General features: G+C 33.7%; 1 pseudogene; it reads left to right on the forward strand.

Moving 5' to 3' along the window:
* The first annotated feature begins 4,711 nt into the window (after positions 1-4,711).
* Positions 4,712-14,473, forward strand: LOC116139101 (annotated as a pseudogene).
* Positions 14,474-15,225: the final 752 nt, after the last annotated feature.

Consider the following 15,225-nt stretch of genomic DNA (forward strand, 5'->3'; position numbering starts at 1 on the left):
TCAAGTCCCAAACTAACGACAGTTATTTTGATATTGTTGAAAGGGAATATTCCATATTAGTATGAGCCATTGAGCCTTGATGGACGAGTGGCCAACCTATAGAATCCTCTAACATCGATTCATCATCAGGTGCCATGCAATTCTCATTAACTGTATTTTCTGTTTAATGTTGATTGGAATTTGCTTTTGTCGATATTGTCTTTTTCTTCTTGCATAATCGTACATCCACTGTGTTAGGTAAACTGGGTCCCACCACAGAGATATGCTGTGTTCTGATGACTCGTAGCTGTCCCCTAAAATCCCTCCAAATTTCAGACAACCGTTTATTTTGTCAAATTTTGATATTAGTAAATTTCTAAGTTTTTCTGTCTGTTAATTTTTCATTCACCATTCTTCCTCGCCCCATGCTATATACATGTTGTGGAAATTGAAGACCATTTCAGTGTTGAAGAGCTGTATGCAAAAAATTCCCTGGTGGGTAAGTGGTTTGAGCATACTTTTTCAGGTAGCGAGGGTAACGGAGCGATTAAGTGTTACCTGAGCTGCTGATGTTCAAATTTCGAAAGTTTAATATCCTCACTGAACTAAACTTCGTTATTGCCTGTGAGATGCTAGCTCGGTTTATGAGGAGGACAAGAACAGATGCCATTGCTGGCATGTTTTTTTTGGGTCTCCTCATGACTTGTAAATGTCAAATGTACTATACTGGTGAAGACAGGATACTTTTTTTATTTTTTTTTAATTTTTTGTTGGTGTACTTACTTATAATTAAATGTTTGTTTCAATGTAGTTCATTGGCAATGTTTCCTATGAGATGAAACTTCAATTTTTTTGTCCTTTTTTAACTGCAGATCAAACCTACCTGTTCTTGCTGCATTTGTGTTTCGATCTAGTACATACAATAACACAAACTAGGATAGGCGTTACTAGGGCAACGTTGACTGTAGATCAGGCACAAATAGGTTATAACTTACTTGATAAATAGTTGCTTTAAAGATTGAATCTTGAATTCCCCATCTATAGTGACTCTCACAAAATGCTTGTCATTTTTCATATTACATACTAACAGTATGTTTAATTATAGATGGAACGATTTTTTTTTTCTTTTGAATGAAGGTCTGAGATCTTCAATGTGGATTTTCGTATTTTCATTAAGGCCAATGTTACGTTAAGGAAAAAAAATATATCGTCATCTTCTGTATTTTCACACTTGAATTGATTAGTTTTGGACCACTTATCTCCATACTCATTAAGATTCTCTTAATACGACCCCATTTATACGCATGGTCCTCAAATGCAACCGTCAGCCATGCTCAATAAAATATTTCTACTCCTCCATGAAAATTCAACTTTTTCATAACCTTTTCCTCCAGGTATTCCTTCATAATATACGCGTATGGTTTCTTGTCGTCATTCCATCCCTTTTTAGAAAATATAAAGTCACCAAAAAAACTTTGTATCAAAAAGTCAACTTAAAAGTCAACAAATTGTCATAATAGGGGTATTCTCGTAATCTCGGGTTTTTAGTGAAAAACCTGGAAAAAAATATGTAATTTCATGCCTAAAGCATGGATAGTGATGTAATTACATATAATCCTATTTTAGGAAGGTTTTTAATAATTCATAAAATTATTTTGAAAATAATTTAGACTTGGGTGTTTTAATCATTTTTCGTAGCTTATTAAGACTAGGATACTCCATTAGAATCCCCCCCAAGAGAGCCTAATTCAAACAAGTATTTCGGCCTTAATGACTCTTATTGGACACCCTATCATACCACACCATAACCCACCAAAATTCCAAATTAAATGGGTTGGGCTCGCCAATCTCTTGAAGAGAATTAAAAGTATCTCTAAATGACTTTTTATATGATATAAACCCTTTATTATAAATAGTTTATTCATAAAAATAAGAGTCCAACAGACTTTTTATCTTTAAAATATAAATTAGAGAGTAAGTTTGACTCTCTATATTTAAAGAGTGAAATTTCACTCTCTATCCTAATTTTAATTAATAAACTATAAGTTTTTATGCATTTTATTTATTAATTCTCTCTCTTATTAAGTCTCTTTCTTAAAAATAAAGAGCATCTTCATTAAATTTAAAGAGCCTATTGGATTTGAATAAAAATTATGTTCTTTATATTAAAAAATTAATGAAGATGCTCTTTATTTATATGAAAGATACTCTTCAAAATAAAGAACACGATTGAAGATGCTCTAAGAGAACAAATCACTCTCTAATATTTCTTGTTAAGAGTGTGAGATGGCATTGAAATCGATATGGGCTTTTGCGGGTTGCCTTGACAAAAATGGGCATTAACAACATTATAGCCGACCCGATATGATCGATGTGAGCAGATCGATCGGAATTCGATGTGGATATTCCATTGAATTCCGACAGATTGGATCATATCGGTCCTAATAGGACTAGCGGTGAGGAGTAACGTCTGTCATCAAAGTTTGTTAAAATCTGACTGCCACCGTTGACGTCCATTGTAGTTGTTATTGTCAATTTACTGTTGTAGTACATGTCAGCTTAATTTTATTTATTTAATAAAAAAATTTAAATTATATATTTAATAAATTAAATTTTTATTTAAATTCTTGATAAATAAAACTATAATACAAGGGGATATATGTCATTTAAACATACAAAATGAGCTTTGAAAATAATCTGATTTTGAGGTAGCTTTTAGAGTCGTTTTTATAAACTTGATTATTTTTGTAATCACTTTCAAATTTGATGCATTTTAAAATTAAGCTGTTTATGAAACATTTTTATTGTTATAGTTTAAAACTGAATTGATTATTTTTGAAACTGGGGCAATAACAATTAATTTATTTTGTAATGAATGAAGATATTATAAAAAAAAATTCATATAATGACGAAATACATAAAAGTCCTTACAAATCAATTCACGGATAAATATATATAAAGTCAGCTGTGAATATCTATCTAAATCAATAATGGATGAATATTAAAGTCTTGAGCATGTATCGCGTGTTGTACTAGATTAATCAATTCATAAAAAGGACTTGAACTTCTGTAACGTGTGATGGCATCGCCCAAATCCTGACAAAATTCAGTTGGTTCATGTCCCTTCAAATAGTTTTGATCAGGACAAAGTACATGCATATTTATCTAAAACTAATTACTTTTAGATTTAATTCTGTGTAAAGGTTAAAAAAAAAAAAAAAATTAATAGTTTTGATTGTTCTTCTTTTGAAAATAAATCAAAATTAGTAAGACAAAGGTTAATAATAATAAAATTGAATCTTAAATATGTAATGAGTCATCTTCCTTCAATTAATAATATAGTATATAAAGGGATATTATTAATTGATGTACATGTATTTCTAAAACTAATTATTTAAGGATATAAGTTTCCTATCTTTCAAAAAATGGACAATTAATCACTAATTGGTGTTAGATTTAATTTTGTGTAAAGCTAAGAAAATAATTGAATAGATTTGAATTATTCTTCTTTTTAAACTAGATCAAAATTAGTAAAAAAAAGTTAATAATAAAAAAGTAGAAAACCAGAAAAAAGAAAACCAAGAATGTTGAAATAAAAAGTTCTAAAAAATAAAAATACCAAAAATATATATATATATATATATATAATAAAAATAAAAATAATAAAATAAATTCTTCAGAAATCAAAGTTAATATAGAGCTATGCATGGGACTAATATGGACAATTTAATTAATGGACCCATAACTTATTTAACTCTTAGATATGAGAAGAAGAAAGAATTGTAAAAATATTACGATTTTATTAAAAATTAGAAAAGTTAAAAAAAAAAAAAAAAAAACTTACATTGTATAGCTGAGATGAAAGAATGAGATAAATGTCTTTAGTTTAAGAATAATATTACACATACATCATTCCCATACAATATTTCTCATACAATATTATGTGGTAAGATATGATTGGGTGAAAGTTTAATTTTAATTTTAAATCAGCCAATCATATCTTGTCACATAATGTTTTATGAAAATGATATATGTATAGTATTACTTTTATTTTAATGATAAATGTATGGCAATAGATTGATTTATTGTTGAGGTTTGTAGAGAGTTGATGGTAAGAGAGAAGATTTGTGGTTGGATCGATGAATAAGAGGTGAAGAAGTTGGGTTTTACATAAAAGGGCAAAATTACTAATATGATAAAATGGGGATTATAGAATATAAGACTTTTAAAAATAACTTTTTTTTTTTTTCAATTCATCCATAAAAATAGGGGTATTATAATAAATTACAAATAAAAATAAAATAAACCACCTTAAAATTAAAAATAAGAAATAGAGTTAGGACCGTAATATTGAAAGGCTTATTGTGATTGAAAAATTGATGAGTAAAATAAGAGGTTTAGACATATATAACCAACTCAATAACCTCTATTTTTAAAATGTATAGATTTTATAAAACACATTAACTGTAGGAAAATTTTATTTATATTATTTTTGAAAATTTGGCAAAATTTATTATAAGTTAAAGTTGCTGGAGTATTTGTTATGTAAAGCTTCGTTTAATTAGTGAATGATGAAATGAAATCTGAAAGTCTTGAAGTTGAAGTTGGAATAGGCGAATGGTAGTTAAAAAGTTAGAGCGCAGTTTGTGGTGGATATTGAATGAATGAATGAATAAACAGGAACAGGAGCGTAATTGACCATGTAAATTCACGGTGGCCCTCACCTTCATCAATGCCGTTGATCTGTCTTGTCAGTTGAATACTAGTCTCTTCTTATAGATCTTAGACCCTCAAGCACATGTCCTTTTCTCATCACTATAAATATTTCTTCCCACTTTCTGGTCACCATTCATTGTTTCTTTCTGCCAACAAGATCCCAGTTCTATTTCTCTTCTTTCTCTCTTTTGGACTTCTTCCCCACTAACACGTTCTTTCTCTCTTCCTTTTTAACATCATCATACTCAGAAAGAGAGAAAGCATAATGGCTGAAGTTACCATGAGTGAAGTTCTACTCATTTCGTCGGGTTCTTCTTATCTCTGCTGGTGCAAGTCACTCTGTTGCTCTTCTCTGGATATTCTTCCTACCTAATTTTATTCTCTTCATTTGTTTAGTCTTTTATGGACTTCCAGTCAAAAGAAAATCAAGTTTTGTCATATTTACAATGTAGAAAATATCAATTGCTGCAAGTATTGAAACTGTTTCTGAACTTGGATAAGCTTTGTCATTTAAGCATTACCTGTAATTTGTGTGATGCAAAAGCTGATTGAAGTAAGTAAATTACATGATCATATAGCTTGTAGTGATGTTGATGTTGATGATCAATATAAAATTGAGAATGGAAACATTTGTTTCTGCATTGTTTGATTGACGGCTATACAATTTTCTCATTGCTATGCTATCACAGTTGGATGTGGGAAGACTTAGGTTTAAGGTTCCTGTTTTTGTTGACTGCTCAAGCCAACTGGGAGCAAAAGGTATACAGATCGGTCTCCTTAAAGCCACATGTGGAGGGGGATCAGTTTAATTTGTTTGAGAGTGGGGATGTGGGGTGGGCTGGGCTGGGCAGGTGGTATGTGGTAAAGAACTAAAGAAAAAAATATATTTTGTGTGTTCGTAGAGTTCAGTACTAAAAGGTTTTCCTCTTCATTTCATTTCTAGCTTGTAAATCATCAGAAGCACCTAATTTTTGAGTTATTCTAAGACTTGTTTGTTGCCTTCATTGATACTAGTTGTTATGCTTCCATCAAGACTTCCATGCAAATGAATGTTTCTATGAAGCTATCCTTTTGTGATTGTCATGATTGCATAATTCCTTCATTTGACTTGGCGTATATGCAGCTGGTAGATCAATTGCAATACTTCTAAATTTGTTATTAATATGATGAAGAGTGATATATGATCATTTACAGCTGGAAACCTTGTGTGCTCATGGGGACGAGGAGAAGATGGGCAGTTAGGGCACGGCGATGCTGAGGATCGACTTCTCCTACTCAATTGAGTGCACTAGACGATCTTGAAATAGTGTCTGTTACCTGTGGAGCTGATCATAAAACTGCATATTCTGAGTCACGTATGGAAGTCTATAGTTGGGGATGGTTTGTTCTCTACCTTCCCTTTTGTCTTGGGATCTCCAATTGATATGCTTTCTCTGCAACATAAATTCTTGATTTCTTTTTAGGCCTGTTTGATGTGGAATTTAAATAAAATTCTGTGTTTCTGAGGACAAGGAACCAAGAAATTTCAAGAAAATGTTTGTCTAATGTTTGCAAAAATATTTTTGGATACAGTCTTGAGATCAAATAAGTTAGAGAAGGCATTCCACTTCTTGAAAGTGATTGGATGGGCGCTATGGTAGCTGGTGATTGTTTGGTTTCATTTTTGTGTTCGAGATTACTGATTGTCAGTTATTGTAATTACTTCTTTCCCAATCTTATACAAGTTTTTATATTTTGCAAAATAACATTACTATTGACACTGCTTTCTGGTTACGGTCCTGAATTTTTTTTACTGAAAATTGAAGATTTTAATATGACAAGAGGTTTTATTTCATTGTCTCCTGGTCTTGTGCCTATGAATTATAATATCTTATATCTCATAAATCAACATGGCTTATTGTATTGAGTGGTTTATGTTATTCTGTCCATATACTAAACCTTGACAAATGCTAATTTCATGTCATGACCCGTTATCAAAAGAAATTTTTCTTAATTGCTCTTTCTTTATGTATAACATGTCAACATTATTTTTCTCTGTTCAAAATATTCCAGGGGTGACTTGGAAGGCTGGGCCATGGCAATTCTATGACTTGTTCACTCCACAGCCGATTAAAGCATTGCATGGTTTGAGGATAAAGCAAATTGTTGTGGGGACAGCCATTGTTTAGCAGTGACCATGGAGGGAGAGGTTCAGAGGTTAGGGGTCTTCCTCAAACTTCTCGCTTCATTCTATAATGCATTGATGTTGATTTATTTCAGTTTAGATTATCTATTGCTTTGGTCCAAATTTCAAGTGGTTGCTATGTGCTTTGAAACACAGTGATGCACACCATGAATTTAGGCTTACTATTGAGAAGCAATTCCTTTTTAGGGATTTAGAGGTATTACTGTTTGAGTCGAAATATAACTCAAAAATGATAGGTTTTCTGTGATTCGACCCAATGTTTAAAAACCAACCGGGGCTAAACCTAGCAAAGAAGCTGGGTCCGGTTGAACGGTTTAACCGGTGGGTCAAACTGGTGACGTATCACCTAAAAAAATTTCAAAATTTTGTATTGGCGCACGTTAGCTGGGACTAATTTTGGCACATGTTAGCATGCATTGACATTGGCCTTCTTTCTCCTTTTTTCGCCGTGTCTCACCCAAAATCACCCTGTCACCACCACTGGAACCCCCACCCTCTTCTCTTCAGAACCATACCTTATCCCCTCTCATTACTCGCTGATCGCCAGCGACGAAAAACGCGTTTTTCAGGCTGTCCTTTGCCAGATTCTGGCCGTTTTGAGCGACAACAACTCCAACCACCACCACCTTTAGACTCACCGACTACTCCCTTACAAAATCCCCAAAGTTCTCAAGCCATTCCCCACCAATCGTCGGCAATCAGAAGCTAGGGTTTGCTGTTTCTTGGCCAAATTCGGTGATTCTGGCGACTTAAACTTAATCAGACACTACCTTCAACTCATCGTGATCCACCCTTCAAAACCCCTCATGTTGCCTGCTGAACATGGCTAGAAGTCGCCATTTTCTGCATTTTGATTCACCCGGTTTTTTCCAAAAACTGGTTGGACCGGCGGGTTGCTACAGTACCCCCAGCAACCCCTAGTGAATCCTTCGCCCCCCCCCCCCCAAAAAAAAGTTTTTAGGCTCTCCCGGTCGAATCGGTCCAGCCCAGCTCACCGATCCAATCAGCCTAGCCCGGCCGGGTTTTAAAACAATGATTCGAACCCTGGCTGTGCCTACACTTTCAAGCTACTAGAAGCTGTCCTCTACCCAAAGCCCAACAAGCTTTACAGTCGATTGACTTTCCCTGGCCTGAGCTTACTAGTGACAACATGAAATTCCTCAAACCTTTTTACAAGGGTGGATAACAGTCTGTAGTTCAAAATGGGTGAAGCTACTGAGAAATTCTCTGGCAAAAATATATGTTATATTTAAGAGGTGGAGAATGAATAAGACTAATCAATAGCAAACTAAAGAACAAACTCTCAATCTCATCTAACATGACAGAAGAATAATGAGAAGAAACATAAGATAAGCTAAAGTCCGTCTCTGCGGGGTTGAGGCTTGATACCTTGCCTACTTTATCTGTTATAATTGTGGTTGTCAGCGTCAGACAGTATTAGTCAATGGCCACCATTAGGGCTGAAACACTGGTCTTATTTTGAACCAACTGCAGTTGACTGAAAGTTATAATCAGATGAGGGAATCAAAGGTTAGTTTGAGGGGTCTATTCTCTTGCAAGGGGGGACTGTTTCTATGAACATAGGTGGTTGATTACTTAAAAATGTTTCATGAAACCATTATGCTGGACACGAATGATCAGCCTTTAGCTAAATGGACAGCAGATTGTTATCAAAATCAGCACTCTAAGGCCTCATGATTTTATCCAGGCTAGTATATAACTGATATAGAAGCTTTCATTAAGTAGATCCACAGTAGTTTGAAAGAATCCTTGTAATTCGTTCTGTTCTTTGAGCCTTGTGTTATACAATAAACTGGTTGCGGTAGTTTTGGGGGATTGCTGGAATGTTAATCTTAGTCCTGAAATCCCTAAGATTCCTCGGTTAATTTCAGAACTTCAGTTTTGCAAACCATATGAAGAATTCTATATACATTTAAAATCTTTTGGATTATCTGACGCAAACACAAGTAAGTGCTTGTTATTTCTGGAATGGTTCATGTTTCAGTACTTGTATTGCTATGAGAAAACGCTGTGCTCCATGTCAATAAAAGTCAGGGAAAAATGAAAAAGTGAATTTTTGGAATCTTACAATTCATTAGTTGTAAAATGTTACTCCTTATCTCTTTTCTTCAGTCAAAGTGTATTCAATTTCTTCATCTTCTTTACTAAACATATACTTATACTATGTGCAATACTTGCTGTTTTCTTATGAAGAATGACGGGACCTAGAAGTAGTGTTAAAGTCTACGAAATGGTATTTGGTTGACATGACACTTCATTTTGTTATGGTAAAATGTTTACAGAAGGCCGTTATAGTAAATAATGTAATATTTGATATAGGGAGTATTGGTCGAAGTATGGACAGGTTGTAATGGTAATATATGATGTTTCAGTTATTGGTGGTGGTCAGTAACGGCAACTATTTTGACATTTTATTTCATGTTATTTTACGTTGGTGCTAGAGTTGTAATCAATAACTTAAATTATCTTTAACTTAATTGATTCTGCATTCTAATTACTGCATCAGATGATAAATTATTATCTCCACAAAAACGATGTTGAATAGTATTGCTTTTGACGTGGTTCTGTTTCAGCATGTTTGTGACAGTTTAAGCATAACTTGGGAAATGCTTTACTGATTGAGTTTGTATTCTATTTAAGCTGGGGGAGGAATCAAATGGTCAACTTGGTCTTGGAACCACTGAAGATGCTTTGTGCCTCAAAAAATTCAAGCCTTTCAGGTAATTTATGTTACTTTGTTCGTTTTAGGGACATTAATATAGATGTTCCACACTAAATATAAATTTTTGCTGTGAAAAATTTGAGCCTCTCATTTTAACACCAGATCAAATTTACTATTTTTTATATATTTACAACTGTAGCAGAGTGGTATATTTGTAAGCATGAAATGATTTGTTAATAACGAGAAACTGTAGTATTGGTAACTTATAAATGTTCCATATAGGTACATATCTGGATGCTTCTATATTTAATTATTGACCAACGTAGGTAAAAAGTATTGGCTATATATTCAAGGTCTACCGAAAAAGAATTATTAATATAGGGCAGGATGGTCACTTCCATCATAGAAAACTTTCACAAGGATTTTTCTTGAGAAAAGTGGAAAGAGTAATATTAGTACTTTGTGTCATATCAAACGTTTCGTTTTAGTCCACATTGAGGAACTTTGTTAAAATATTTTATGCTCTTAAATTTCATTTATCTTTGCAGGGAGTGTCTATCAAAATGGTTGCTGCTGGTGCCGAACATTCTGTGGCTGTTACAGAAAATGGAGAGCTCATGGATGGGGTTGGGGCGTTATGGAAACCTGGGCTTAGGTGACAGAAATGATCGCCTAATTCCTGAGAAAATTTCTACTCTTAATGTATGTCCACAAACTGGTGTCATTTTATTGATTTAGTATTATTTAACAACCTAAACCATCATCTCAATTTTTCAATGCATAAACCATCGATATGCAGTGCAAAATAGTTTGATAGTTCTTTATATGATTAGGATTATTTGCAATTCTTTGAAGGTGATGATCATGCATGGTTGATGTAATCTATACTTGAAATAAAGAATTCAAAAAGTAACCATATAACTGGTCGTTCTAGTTTCATCCGTAATGTATAGCATATAAAAGGGGATTTGTTTATTATTTTATTTTTAATTCTTATCTCCTAGATACTTGGCAATTTCTTACTGTAGGTAATATTGAGAGTTGTTTTTATTTGTGCTTATCAGGTTTAACTGTTGTTCTTTTGTTTAGTTTTCTCCACCTAAGTCTTTTCGTGTTCTAAAGATCAAGCTGTTATCATTCAAAGTTGCAGGGAGAAAGGATGGTTATGGTTGCTTGTGGATGGCGACACACCATTTGCTTTTCTTCTTCCGGGGGTGTACACTTACGGATGGAGCAAATATGGTCAACTAGGCCATGGGGACTTAAGGATCACCTTGTCCCTCATAAGCTGGAAGCATTGCGTGACAGCTTATATCTCAGGTGATCTTTAGTCATTCAATTCCATTAGTAAAGTGTTTCTCGTGATTTACGATGATTAGATGGTAGCTTCAAGATCCTAATTTTCATATTATTTCCCTTAAATTTCTGTAAATTGTAGTAGGATGGATATTAACTTGGTATTAAAATTTGAATGTATCATGGACCTTCCAGTTACAGCTAAGTTTTTCTGCCTCATACAGTCAAATTGAAAAATGCATTCGATGGTCCTTTGGTTGATTCTGAATAGGTAGAACAACTGCGATCACATGTTTAGATTTAAGGTCCATGCAGTAGTCAATGTGTTGCTTGTAAACTATTTTAAGTTTTGGAAATTCAAACTTGCTGATTTAGTTTTGGGATAGAGACATCAAAGAAGACTTTCTTTTCTGTTTGATACTTTCACTATAAAGCAAAGAAGGAAGGCATTCTGCTTAAAATAGATTTTTTAAAGGGCTTGGGTCATGGCAATCTGGGGGTTTTGGTATTTTGTGGACCAAAGTTTTGGCAGAAGGTGGGAAAATGGATTTTTTCACTGAAGGTTAGATGCGTGTGAAACCTGCCAAAGTCTCCCTTTATCTTATTTCAAGCCTAGAGCTAATGAGGGGTTTAGGAGGATTGAGACTAGGAGATAAACTTTCCTCCTTATTTACTTTGGTGGGGGTGCTCTCAGTAGTTTGGTGGAGAGAGCTAAGGAGGTGAATTGAGATCTTATATACTCCGATATAAAAAAAACCCTGTGCATAGAAGAAACTCTCTTAAGCATCTATTTGGCTTTCATGCATTATGTTTGTGATTTTTAGAGTTTATGCTTTAGGTTCTTTCCTTTATTTCAGTAGTCAATGCCTCTTTCTCAATGTGGTATCAGATCAATGTGGAATACTGATAGCACTTCTCTAACAATACAGATGGATGCCACGGATTTCTCATAGTCTTCAAGGATATATGACAACTATTTTCTTAACAGTTGGATTTTTAACTTTTGTGGGTTTAACATGTATGCTACTTAGATATCATCAAAGAATGGGAGGATTAGAAATTTTCTTTGGCAATGCATATACTTTATTGTCATTGGTGTTGTTGGAATGAAATTCAATATTTATGGTGTAACATACATCCCAAAGATTCACGTGAGAATGCAAATTTTATGATCTAGTTGGATTTTAGGGTTAGTTGCTTGCCTTTTTTGGAGTAATGATTACAAAGATGGTTGTATTGCCCTGATAAAAAGGAAAACAAAAGAAAAATAGAGTAATGATTCGTTATATTAATTGAGTTTTTACTGTGGTCCACAGATTTTGGGAGGTGGTTGAAAACATGATGCATGAATTATGTTTGTTGAAATAGTGGGTTTAGGGTTCTTTCCAATTTGTTAGTGTAGATTATTGAAATGAAATTTTTTTTAGTATGTTTCTTTAGTATTAACAAGATTAGATATCAAAATACTCTTCTGGGAAATGTGGGTTAATTAAGATGCAAGATAGTTGGGCTAGGTTACACATTGTACTGTTAGAGAGCGGACGTCGGTGTTGGACCTTTATTTCATAGCTGAAGCTTTTGAGTCAAATAGTTACTTACATGGTAATGAAGTGAAACTCCAGTACAAATCCACTAGTTATGTGCTAGCATCTGAATTTGCTTTTTTATTTAGCATTTGGCATTTGATATGTTCTGTTCAAACATGGCTTGTCCAGTTACAATCTGTGGGAACCTGTTAGAGAGTTTAATAATAATATTGACTCTTTTTTGATAGCTTGTGCATTTAGCTTGAGTGGTTACAGAAAAATACCATGAATTTTCAAGCAGAGTATATTTCCCTAGTGGTGAATTAGATTATTTAAATGATTTCGTTGTTAAAAAGGATTAAGTTCCTCCATTGACGAATGTTTATATCTATGTACCCTCAAGACTTGCAATTTTTGCGCTAAAAGTAAGGTAATTATATGATGCTTCATACTGTTAGATGAGTGAATCCCATAGAATGGTAGGTATTTGTTGACTTAGTATATTACGAACTATTTCTGATCCCAGGTTCAGTCGATTAAATTTCTTTTGGCATTTTTCTTTTTTGCAGATATCAGGTGGTTGGAGACACACAATGGCCCTACATCTGACGGAAAACTTTATGGCTGGGGTTGGAATAAGGTTGGTCATCAATTTCCTTAATTTCACAATTGAACTATTTCCCCTAATTTTAACATCCAAAATTGATTTCTTGATGAAAATGTGTCACAATGAACTTTCACTTTTCTTATTTATTATCTTTTGTATTTTGTAGTCTTAATTAATTGTATAAACTTTGTTCTCGTCTTACAGTTTGGACAGGTGGGAGTTGGTGACAATGCCGATCATTGCTCTCCTGTGCAAGTGAATTTTCCTCAGACCAGGCACATTCTTGTTACTGTAGCTCCCGGAAAATTGGTAAAATAGGCCATGAGATTGACATGCAGTTCCGTATAATTTCCTCTTTAACTCTGACAGGGTTATTTTCTGTCTTGTTTGTGACCATCTTTCTGAGTCTGAAATTTTAGCTTTTGATCTTTATTTGGCAATCGACAGAAGGTAGTTCAGATTTCATGTGGATGGAGACATACACTTGCTGTCACTGACGGCAAAATGTATATTCTTGGGGAAGAGGTACAAATGGGCAGCTTGGTCATGGACAATCTTCTGACCGGTAATAGGATTCACATCTGTTTAATATCTTCCTTAATGTTTATTGCTTGAAATATTATCATTTTGACTTGATGAATGAATGAATAAGATATTTAAGACGTTTTGGGTAATAGATCCGTCGTTAATCACCTTATGTTGTATAATACTACATATAGTATAGCCATGATACATTCTATATTTATCTTTCAAATCTGCAATTTAGATGCAGAAGAAAATGGAAGAAAATGTTGGGAAGTAACCTGTAATTTCGAAGATAGAGATTCAGGAAGAAGTAACAAAGAGTAATAGAGAACTGATGTAAAAACTGAATGTCAAATGTTGTGATGGTTATAGATAATACACTCTCCCAATTCTTGAAGGGAAACGACTGTTCTAATGACAAGAGCTAAAGGGAGCAATGTGTATAAGTATTAACACATTCAAGAGTTGATTCATTAAATGCGTGTCCACTGAATGATTGTTCGGTATATGATGATGAAATGAATTAAGATCTGAGATCTGTTTTTTATTGTTTTTTGTTTTAAATTTGACGTGTGTCAGAATCAAATGTCTTTGATATTTTTTGTAAACTTCTTACTCGTAACAAACTTAAGACGAGTGCTCTCACATATTGATCTCATTTCGGCATCCAAGTCCCAAACTAACGACAGTTATTTTGTATTTTTGAAAGGAATATTCAATATTATAGAGCCATTGAGCCTTGATGGATCGAGTGGCCAACATATAGAATCCTCTAACATCGATTCATCATCAGGTGCCATGCAATTCTCATTAACTGTATTTTTCTGTTAATGTTGAATTGGAATTTGCTTTTGTCGATATTGTCTTTTTTCTTCATAAATCTTACATCCACTGTGTATAGGGAAAGCCGGGTCTCACCATCAGAGAGATATGCTGTTGTTCTGATGACTCCGTAAGCGTTCTCCCTAAAATCCTCCAAATTTCAGACAACCTTTTTTTTTGTCAAATTTTGATATATTAAATTTCTAAGTTTTCGTCTGTTAATTTTCATCACCATTTCTCTCGCCCATGCATATATACATTGTTGTGGAAATTAATGACCATTCAGGTGAAGGCATTGTATAAATAAATTCCTTGGGGGGTAAGTGTTTAGCATACTTTGCAGGTAGGCGGAGGTAACGGGAGCGATATAAGTGTTCCGGGGCTGATGTCAAATGAGTAAGAGTTAATATCCCTACATGAATAAACTTTCGTTATTGCCTTGGAGATGCTAGAATCGGTTTATGAGGACCAGACAGATGCCATTGCTGGCATGTTTTTTTGGGTATCCTCATGACTTGTAAATGTCAAATTGTACTACTACTGGTGAAGACAATGAACTTTTTTATTTTATTTTTAATTTTTGTGGTTGTACTTTATCTTATAATTAAAATGTTTGTTTCAATGGTAATGTTATTGAATGTTATCCTATGAGATGAAACTTCCATTTTTGTTGTCCTTTTTACTGCAGAAAACCTACCTGTTCTGCTGCAATTTGTGATTCGATCTATGTACATGACAATAACACAAAACTAGGATAGGCAGTTAATAGGCAACGTTGACTGTTAGGATCATGCCAAAAATAGGTATAAACTTACTTGATAAAAAGTTGCTTAAGAGAATCATTGAATTCCTCCATCTATAGTGAAATCTTCACAAAATGCCTTGT

This window comes from Pistacia vera, unplaced genomic scaffold (assembly GCF_008641045.1).
Source record: "Pistacia vera cultivar Batoury unplaced genomic scaffold, PisVer_v2 Contig347, whole genome shotgun sequence".
Taxonomy (NCBI): Eukaryota; Viridiplantae; Streptophyta; class Magnoliopsida; order Sapindales; family Anacardiaceae; genus Pistacia; species Pistacia vera.